This window comes from Podarcis muralis, chromosome Z (assembly GCF_964188315.1).
Source record: "Podarcis muralis chromosome Z, rPodMur119.hap1.1, whole genome shotgun sequence".
Lineage (NCBI taxonomy): Eukaryota > Metazoa > Chordata > Lepidosauria > Squamata > Lacertidae > Podarcis > Podarcis muralis.
Window position 1 is genome coordinate 42,224,446 of NC_135673.1, and position 10,422 is coordinate 42,234,867.

Here is a 10,422-nt window from a genome sequence, read left to right on the forward strand (position 1 = left end):
ACTAGTCTTGTGTAAGGACTGGCGTTCCGCTGGAGTCCTGCCTTAACAAACACATTTTAGCAAACAAAGCTTGGGGTCTGTTTTAGTCGAAAATGCACTCTGTGTCTTTTTAACAACTTTTCCATTTTGTTCAGGAGTGCACACATCAGCTCTCCAATATGATTTCTCACTTCTTCTTTTTCAATGCCTTTACAAATGTTTGAATATATAGTTCCCATTGTAAATTCAAGCCACATTTCCAGAAAACACATTTCCAGTAATGAAGGACATGATTGGCAAGGTATCTAGGATGCCTCTAGGCTGTTACTATTCTGTAGGAGGGACTTTAGGTTTGCACAACTAAGGTAGATTAAAGTGCTCTCTTGCCCTAGTAGAACAGATGTACTTTACAAAAATCCTGGACTTTTTGTGGTTAGGAAAGTGATTGTGAAATATACTGAAAAGATGTGGGGTGAGCAAATGATTAACAAGGAGAAATATAAACACCCTGTAAGCAAATAAAGATGAGTGCAGGATGAATGCTCATTGTTGTATAACTGCCCTGTAAACAAATCAGAATGAATGCTCAGTAAAGACTGAACATAGTCGAGCTTCCTTGTAAGCTTTGTGCAAGGAAGGCAGGATAAACCAAGAATAAGCAAGGCATCTGAAGATATCTTACTATGCTTCCTCCCTTTTCTGCAAAACCAAACATGGTTAGTGATATGGGGGATAGTGATGAGGGGTGAGCATCAGGACTCACACTGGTGGGCACTTCCTATATCTTAGCAGGAAGCTCAGGTATACAGGGTCCACCAGATCATTTCAACAGAATCCATTGAAACTATCAAAATATTCTAGAAGATTAGTGGGGAAGGACTTTGCAGAACCCAGACTGACTTCTCTTAACAAAGATTTTCTTCTGTATTTTTAATAATTCTAGATTTTATTATGCATGGCCACCAATTTACTTGGGACACAACTTGGACTAAGGAGTTTGTCCTCTGGTATGGAGGTTGGTTTTTAGTGACAAGTTGTATATTTTTGTTAGAAGATAAAGAATGCTGCATTTGAGTTCTTAAAAGATTCTTGCAAAGAAGGCATGCAGAGCTGATGACTTACTAAAATCTGACAGCTAACTCTACAGCTCCGTCTTTTCATCCCTTCTGTTTGACTTGTTTCTTCCAACATCATTCATACAAATATTCTGATTGGGGGAATATGGATATTCAGGGACATCCTACCCATGAGGCAAGGTGAGGCAATTGCCTCAGGTGGCAGGATCCACAGGAACAGCAGATCCAGCCTTCAAGGAATACAGTGCTCCTTGGAGGCCAGATCTGTCTTCTCTTTGGCATGTCCCCATGCCAACACTACAGTAGCTTCTTGGCAAATAGGAGGTACAGCCGGTCTCCTCCCACCCTTGCTCCTGATGTAGATTTTTACTCACCCATTTTTTCCTGGCTGAGAAGACACCATTTGGTCATTTACAGTGGTACCTCGGGTTACAGACGCTTCAGGTTACAGACTCTGCTAACCCAGAAATAGTACCTCGGGTAAGAACTTTGCTTCAGGATGAGAACAGAAATCGCACAGCAGCGGCGCAGGAGGCCCCATTAGCTAAAGTGGTGCTTCAGGTTAAGAACAGTTTCAGGTTAACAATTCAATTAACGGACCTCCAGAATGAATTAAGTTCTTAACCCGAGGTACCACTGTACTTCAGGTGCCAAAATGTCCTGGGCCAGCCCCACTGCTACTCTTTAGGAAATTGCCTTCTAATGTACAAGAACACGAGTTTTTAAAAGTGATATATATTGTCCATAACTGTTTCAACAATAGCTGGCGGAACCGAATCATTTCCTATTGCATTAGTAAGAGTTTTAGCTACTGAATCATATATCAGCAAATATGTCCCATGGCACATATAGATGTGCTGGTGTCTCAATAGATGTGTCTTACCTCCTTTAGGCCACATTGTCTAGACAATTTTTCATTTGCTATAAGACTACCAAGGACTACAATCGGAGCTGGCATGTGCATAAACATATTTTAGTTAATTATTTAATACATTTTTGTAACGATTCCAGTAGCATTTTTTTAAAAAACTTGTAGCTATTGTGTGTACATTTTCTGAAGAGGACAGTGAACGACACTTTCCACCAATAAAATGCCCTCTAAAAGTCCACATATCACAAAGAAATAGAATGGGCATCTACCACTAAATTTCCCACATTATCTAGAACAGTAGTTCCCAATTGGTGGGACCAATTGGTGGCACAATTCACAAAAACTACAATAGAGTTATCAACATTTTCAAAAGGCGGGGGGGGGGGGGCTTTTGAAAAACAGGAGGTCTGTTGGGAACCACTGGTTTAGAACAACCCCAAAGAGTAATTGTTGCTCTGATTGGGTTATATAGCTGGTCTGACAAACAAAATATGTTTTCTTCAGGAAAAGTCTGATGAAGTCTAGGAAGCTGTTTCTCTTCCCAGCAAGCAATCTCAGCAATGCTCAGGGGCAGAGGTCCTCATATGAGATAGAGAATAGCAACCCAAGCCAGCAAAAAAATCAGTTCATGGCAAATATATTATAGTCACTGCTACTACTCTTGCCAGTATGGGTAGTAGCTTCTTCACTCAGGATTCTACCCATAGGAACTGTGCTGCTGACACACTTTGTGCATGACAATATAACATAATCACTTCAGAAATCACCCAGAAAACTGGGTGAGACGGTCACCCCAAGAATTTCCTCCCTCTAGTCCCAACTAGTTTTCGTTTGCAGAGTTATCACAAAATACCAGCTGCCAGTGAAGGAAGGCCTACCTTTATCGTCTTCGTCATTATTTATTAAATTTGTATACTGCCCTTCACCTGAGGGTCACAGGGTGGTTCACAACATAAAAATACAAAATGAGAACACAAAACATATAATAAAACTAACCCAAAAACAAACCAATAACTCCCCCCCCCCAAAAAAAATATTATTATATCTATCATGGGCTGAGACAGATCCAGATGCTCAGCCTCACTCTCCCTGGCTTCATATATCATTTGTATCTCCTTGTACATAGTACTGCCAACTAAGAGCAGTTCCTTCCATTTTCTGAACCTCTTGAAAATGCTAGATGATCAACATCTTCTGGCTATACTAATTGAATGCTCTTGATTCCAGTTCTACCAATTCTGTCTTTTCATCACTGGATGACTACTACACTTGGGTACTTTCTATTTTTGGAAAGCTAACAACAGATCCATATTCAATGTTCTTTCAGGATGGTTACTACATGAATTAGAGCAGATTAATAGTGTTTATCTATGAAGAGCAGGTTGTGTAGGTGGATGCTGTCAAGCAGAAGTGAGTCAGCCTGTTTATGACTGAGGATCACAAAGGGAAAGTATCAAAACAAGATGGGTTGCAGTTAATGCATTTAAGCAAGAAGGTCGCAAAGTTAATGTGACCTTCTTGTATTTTTGAAAAGCCAAATACATTTTAATAGTAACACAAAAAGATACTTATTTCAGAAATTACGGTTACATAATTAGATGGACGCAATAATTAACTGCGAACAATCAGCAATCATGAATGTTGATGGAAGCACATTAATAACAAGAACAAGCACACATTGGAAATATGAACAGAGAACATCTGGGCTGACCATTAATAAAGAATAGTCCTATGCTTTGGAAAAGTTTCTCTGGCAAATAACTACTAACTTTTTACAGTTCAAATATAGCAGCTAATGCTGCCAGCTGATTCACAAAACATTTTTTACCACGTGTTTAGTTCCCATTGCCAACACTTATGTGACAAGGAAACTGCATGCTGGACATTTTCATAAAGCCATCCTCTATATGTCAAAAAAAAGAAGAAAATGTTTTATAATGGTGAGGAACATGGTTGTATGATTCCATCCTGCAAAGTGTTATTTTCTCTAAATCTCATGCAAATGCCAGGTGAAAGTTTTGTTTTGTTTTACATGTGAACTCATTGCTGCCACGATACACTGTGAGATATGTAAAGGAAAAATGTGATAATGAGTTTTATTCCCCTGAGGCTGAGTAATATAGGACACAACATGCTCCATACATCTGCATTCACTAGAATGGCACAGCAGAAACAAACCTCACTGGACAATCTGGGAAACCACAACAAATGCTAGCAAACATGTAGCCCATGGGATGTTCTCCTCATAAGTGTAGCTGAGAGGGGCAGGAGGGCAGCTCCCCCCCCCCCAAATAAATAAATCAAGTAAATAAATAAAAATACTTAACTACCTGACCAAATGTTTCCGCAGGTAATTTGGTTTTGCCCCCTGTAACATAAAGCCCCCCCCCCCAAATAAATCCTGGTCACACCCATAGTTCTCCTTTCTCGTTTTTGTGCTGTTATGTTGAATACCAACAAGGAAGTTAGTACCAATAAATAATTTTTCTAGATAAATAAATATAAACTCCAACCTCTTTCAGCTTTTGTAGAATTATTATTCCTTATCTAATGGCCTGCTTTGGTGACTTTAAGTTGCTTCCATCTACCATAAGTGAAATATACTCAGAGTCGCAAAGTGATTTCATGCTCTTTATTCAGCTCATAGTGGTGAGGAGGAATGAATGAAAGTCCCCTCAAAGTATCTGCTTTATATACATTATTTACACAATGGGCTGCTCATGATTGGCTAATTCTGGAATTCTACTGTAAGCCAATCAGGTTGTGGATTCACTTATATCTGGAGCATGATTGGGTGGTTCCTGCCAACCAATCATACTGCTGCATTGTTCTAGGACCAATCAGACTGCTGCATTCTGAATCCTATTGTTCTAGGACCAATCAGACTGCTGCAATTTGGATCCTATTGTTCTAGGACCAATCAGACTGCTGCAGTTTGGATCCTATTCAACTCAGTACATAACAATAAGTCTACAGACAGTAGCTCTGGCACAATAAATTAAACATGAATACTGGTTTCTTCCTCTCCTTTGCCTAGCTGCTGTTTTGCTCCCAGAGAACCACCATTCAGTTCAGAACACTCATGGAATTAGCTTGCTGAGCATCTAACTTTTCCTCTGTTGGTTCTTCTCTCTCTTCCGCTTTGAGAAAGTGCCACCTTTGCCAACATGATGTGCCATGGCTGAAGTCTGTGCATTTAAAGCCAATAAATCAGTAAATGTGAGATAGTGATTCCAAGTCACATTTCATACACACATGGTGATTTTTGTAAATAACACTAAGTGCATACATGTGCAAAAGATACTCTGTTCAGATGTGAGTAGTAACACGAGGAAGCTTTTTCCATTAATTTAGATGCTCCATAAACCCCATTTAAAATAAATTAATGGAAACACTCCTTTCAAGCTGTGCATTACCTCCCACCTAGGAAACAGAGGCACAATAATCCACAGTTAAGCATTTTTCAGTCCCACTGGTTTCAATGGAAGTCTGTGAGCTTCTACTGAAATCAATGGGACATTCAAATGCTTAATTTTGATCTGATTTTTGCATTTTAGAGATTGTAAATCCACGTATGTTAAATAAAATCAAATAGTCACTACTGTAAGCAAAAGGTTAAAACTCATCATAGTATATTTTCAGCTGGTGGACCAGGAACTCTAACAGCAGAGTATCTATGACTGGATGATATGCCCAAATATTTATTTTTGCTATTTGGATTTTTGGTACAGTAAAAAAACAAAACTAGGCACATAAGTATGCAAGGCTTTTGAAGAAACTCAGACATGGTCATTCTATACTTTCCTACAGCTACTGTACTGATTTTTACATTGGGTAGCCTGGAAGAACTATGGTATAATTCCATTTGGCATACTGCACAACAGGGAACATTGGGTAGGAAAAAGTAACATTATTGGCTTCTTTGGGATATTTTGTGTATTTCTAATTTATCACAAGTACTGAACCAGCAATTTTGGTAGAACCTACGAGGACACACCATTTATAAAACAGGCCAAGCCATTGGCATCTGGCAAAGACAACAACCTGGTTCACAAGTCACACTAAGTCAAACCATGGCCTTCTGTGATCATGCAGGCTTCTGAAGAGGTGATTGCAGTTGCTTTGCTCCTCCCTGGCCATTCTGCTGATCATTCTGCTGCTGTGCTGACCTAACCTATGATTTTGCTTAACACAGAGGTTGGGAACCTCAAGTCCATGGGCATAATTAGACCCCACCAGTTGCCCTCATTTGGTTCAGCAGGCCATTTTGGTCTAGCCGCACCCACTATTATATGACATGAGATGCGGGGTAGGGAAAGTTGTGGCTGGGCCAAAAAGGGGGCTGCAAGTGCTGCCAAATCAGCTGATTGGTGGGACCCACACAGGAATTAACAACAACAACAACAACAACAACAACAACAACAACAACAATAATTTATTTATACCCCACCCACTCTGGGAGGCTTCCAGCAGAATATTAAAATACAATAATTCATCAAATGTTAAAAGCTTACCTAAACAGGCCTGCCTTCAGATGTCTTCTAAAAGTCAGATAGTTGTTTATTTCCTTGACATCAGGTGGGAGGGTGTTCCACAGGATGGGCATCACTACCAAGAAGGCCCTCTACATGGTTCCCTGTAACTTCGTTTCTCACGGTGAGGGAACCGCCAGAAGGCCCTTGGCGCTGGACCTCAGTGTCTGGGCAGAACGATGGGGGTGGAGACTCTCCTTCAGGTATACTGGGCTGAGGCCGTTTAGGGCTTTAAAGGTCAACACCAACACTTTGAATTGTGCCCGGAAACATGCTGGGAGCCAATGTACGTCTTTCAGAACTGGTGTTATGTGGTCTCGGCACACAGTGCTTTGAGGCCCTATCAGCTGATTGATGGGGCTTTCTGCAAGCAGTGATCAGCTGACTGTCAGTGCCTGCTGGCACTATTCAGCTGACAGTGATGACAATCAGCTGGGATTGTGCAGCTGAGGGGGCTGGAGGAAGCATCTTAGATTCAAAGCACTGGAGGGTATGTTGTGAATCTATACCTCTTTCTATGCAGGAGAGAAAACATATGAACCCAGACTTGTGGTTTGGCTCTCCTGAACAAACCACAAGCCATACACCACAGCACAAACCTTAGTTACAGCTCACGTATAGTCTTGAGAGAGCTGAACCACAAGACCAGGTTCAGACAACGTGCTAAATCAAGCCATGACTATGAACAGTAGCAGAATGACAAGGAAAGAACAAAGCAGCTGTAATCTCCTTTTTGGGAGCTCACAGAAAGTCATAGTTTGGTGTAGCATTTTGTGTGAACCAAGCCACTCAACATCTGTTCATTTCATAACACTTGGGCAAATAGGTAAGACAGCTAGTGAGCAGGCTACTGCCCAGGCACAACTCCATAGAGACTTCTTTCAGAATACAGTATTGCACTTAATAAGCACCTTGAAAGAACCACTGATTCGTGGGTGTGAGGTAGGCTTATGCTCAATCTACACTGCTGTACCTAAACCACAAACTTTAGTTGTTGGGTGGGTTGTGTTAATACATCTAAAGGTCCAAGGAACAGTTAAACTAGCCTCACTATGACCACCAAAGTATTTGCTGAGCTAGACTAATAGCATATTTTGTTCAGTGTGGCTGTTCATATTGGTTTTATTAAATGTTTTCAGCCTGGGATGACACTCTGGGTTTCTAGATGGAATCAAAACATCTTCTATTTATGAAAGCCATTTCAGACACTTGCAAACACTGTTCTCTAGACATGTGTACCACCTAATGGCAAAGTAAACCAAACCTATGTGAATTATCCATGCTTCTGCTATGCATACATTAAAAAAAATTCAACACAACCTTGGCCTAGTGCCTTTCCCCAGCTTAACCCAACCAATAGTGCCGACAGACAAACTTCCATATAGCAATATTAATAGCAGATGATTCAAGTCTGAAAAAGAGCCTGCTTCTTTTTGTTTTTTATGACTAACACAGGTGCCAGCTACACGGTAAAAATAAACATAAAGTGCTGGACGTTCCAAAAGTGTGAGATGATTAAGATCACACCGCCCTCCACAATGCTGGGTAAATCTATCCTATAATTTTCTTTAATATTTCTGTGGGTTTGCAATAGCAAACAATAACTTAAAATACAAAGAACGCACAGATTTGGAACCTCTCTCGTGCAGGATTATGGGCATCTCTCTTACACATGCACAGACACAGACACACCTGCTAAGTGTATCTGGCTATGACTCACTGCAACAGGCACAGTGCAGATGCTAAGATCTCTGAAGTCTGCAGTTCAAATCTCAGCTCAGCCACAAAATCACTAGATTGTATCAGAAAAAGCACTACTCCTCTAGCTTCAGTCCTTCATCTGCAGCAGGAGGAGGCAGTGCTAGTTTAGTTTAGAGGCTGCAGTGAACAGTCCTGTTGTTGGCATTTGTCTGTCTTGAGTGACAATGGAGTGCACCTCCAGGGGTAAAGTCAAACCTTTGTGTTAGCAGCACTGAAGTGACCTCCCTGGGGTGCAAGCCTGGGCAGTGTGTCTGGACTTCCTGGGCTGCCCAGGAGACAATACGCCCCCCCCCTCTTGCCTCCAAAGAAAAGCAGAGCAATATGTTTGGTGCCAGTTTGGCTGCAGGAATTGCTGGAAGGAGGCGTACAAGGCGCCTTCCAACCCTCTTAGGGACTCCAGATGTGTGTAGAGACTACTTAGCCTTTTCTTTTCCCACAGATATCCCACAAGGCAGTGGAGGTTTAGAGTCAGAGTCTTCCTCCTAGATGGACTATATTTCCAGGTTGATGAGCCCCAATAGCCCTGTAAGTCACTGACATTGCTTGATGTGTTTTCAATATTCAAAAGTGTTATATTAATGTTATTATTTATACAGTATCAGTGAATACCACCTTTTCAGAAGAAAAGCAGAATACAGACACCACTTTTAGGTTTTTTTCTTGCAACTAAGCAGTACATAAATTTTATGAAATAAATGAATGCAATTCCTGTTCTGAGAAGTTTGCAACTTAAGTTTAGCAGGGATGTGGAGAGAGACAACCAAGGCACATGTGGGCAGATGAAACTACACATGCTTAATTATCATCCCCATCCTCAGTTGAAATGAAATGTCATGGTTTGAGCCAAAGGCTTTGTGGAATGCGTTACTGATGCTTACCCCTACATTTTTGTTTGCCCTACCTGCCCAACCATCTTTTACCTGCTCCACCTGCTTAAGCCCCTACACACACAAAAGCTTGTGAAGACTAAAAGAGCCCTGGTGGCCCTTGCCTTGGCGCTGACAAGTCATATTTGAAATTTCGGGTGGATAAGGTGTATTTTCTATCCCACCTCTAGAGCAACTGGGTGCTGTGGGAAAGAGTGGCTCTTGCAATTTCAGATGTCCTGGTTGCCAAGCTGGCTTTCTGTGCCACTCATTTGTGCCACTAGGAGAACCAGGACTTGCAGTTGCTTCATCATCACATTGCCAACAGCTCCTATGATGGCACAGAGCCATTCTGCAGCCCCAGTTCCCTTCTAGGTCTGGTACCACTGGTTTCACTCTGTTTTAAGGCATCTTGAGACAAGGCTTCCCTTTAATCAAATGAATTGCTACTGTACACCACTATTCTTTGCTGTGCCTGAGCAGAGTTCTTAAGGTTGGGCACAGGCTATCCCATGTAGCTCACTAGGCCACATCCCAGCCACAAGGTCATTAGAGCCCTTGTTCAACCTCTTGAATCTCTGACAATATGTCATAGACTGGTTGAATGCAGAGGGATGGGGAGAAGAACCAGCTGGGGAACCCCCAAGGGAAGAAGGCTCAGAGCCCGGGGAGGGTGGTGGGGTGAAAATGAGTGGTCAGAGGGAGAAGGGGGAGAAGATTGGGAAGAGGAAGTATTGGAAGCCGAAGAGGTAACGGGGCTTAGTAAGCTGGGTGAGCCTGTGGCAGAGAGAAGTCCAGAATCAAAGGCTGAAGCAGGCGAGTAGGAGGAGGAAGGCCAAGAGGCAGAGAAGGCTGGTAATGAGTCAAAAGTGTCTTCCTCTCCTGCTGCAACAAACTCCACTCCCTCCTTGTCTTCAAGATCCAGAAGAGGCATGAAATGGGAGGAGCAAAGGCATGCATGCAGGCACAGTCTCAAATTGTTTGAGGAAGAAGCTCTGAGAGGAGGAGATAGATGACTGTGAGGAGGTGGAGACCTTTAATCTCAGCAACTGATTCATGGACACACCACCAGGCCTTCACAGATGGTGTTTTTGCTAATAAAGAGTTAACTCCAACTTGCACAGTGTGATTTACTAATGCCTCATTTCTGACACAATATGACCCATCAATCTCCAGCACTAAGATCCTATTACCTGGCTTAGCAGTTTCCCTTCAACTCTGAAGCTGTAGCTAAACTCCTGCTCTTTGTATCATCCTTTATGCCGTTCTTACAACTTATTTCCATTCTCAAGAGCAAATGCTAACATGGTTTATATTTGAAAGCTTGTCACATGGCA

At 41.8% G+C, this 10,422-nt stretch overlaps 1 long non-coding RNA gene across 1 annotated transcript in view; it reads left to right on the forward strand.

The window, feature by feature from the left end:
• LOC144326193 (uncharacterized) overlaps positions 1-10,200 on the forward strand; it is a 40,756-nt gene extending 30,556 nt beyond the window's left edge. Inside the window, exons 2-3 of the long non-coding RNA XR_013391391.1 lie at positions 8,659-8,744; positions 10,005-10,200. This is a non-coding gene — a long non-coding RNA (uncharacterized LOC144326193). The remainder of the gene's footprint in view (positions 1-8,658; positions 8,745-10,004) is intronic.
• Positions 10,201-10,422: the final 222 nt, after the last annotated feature.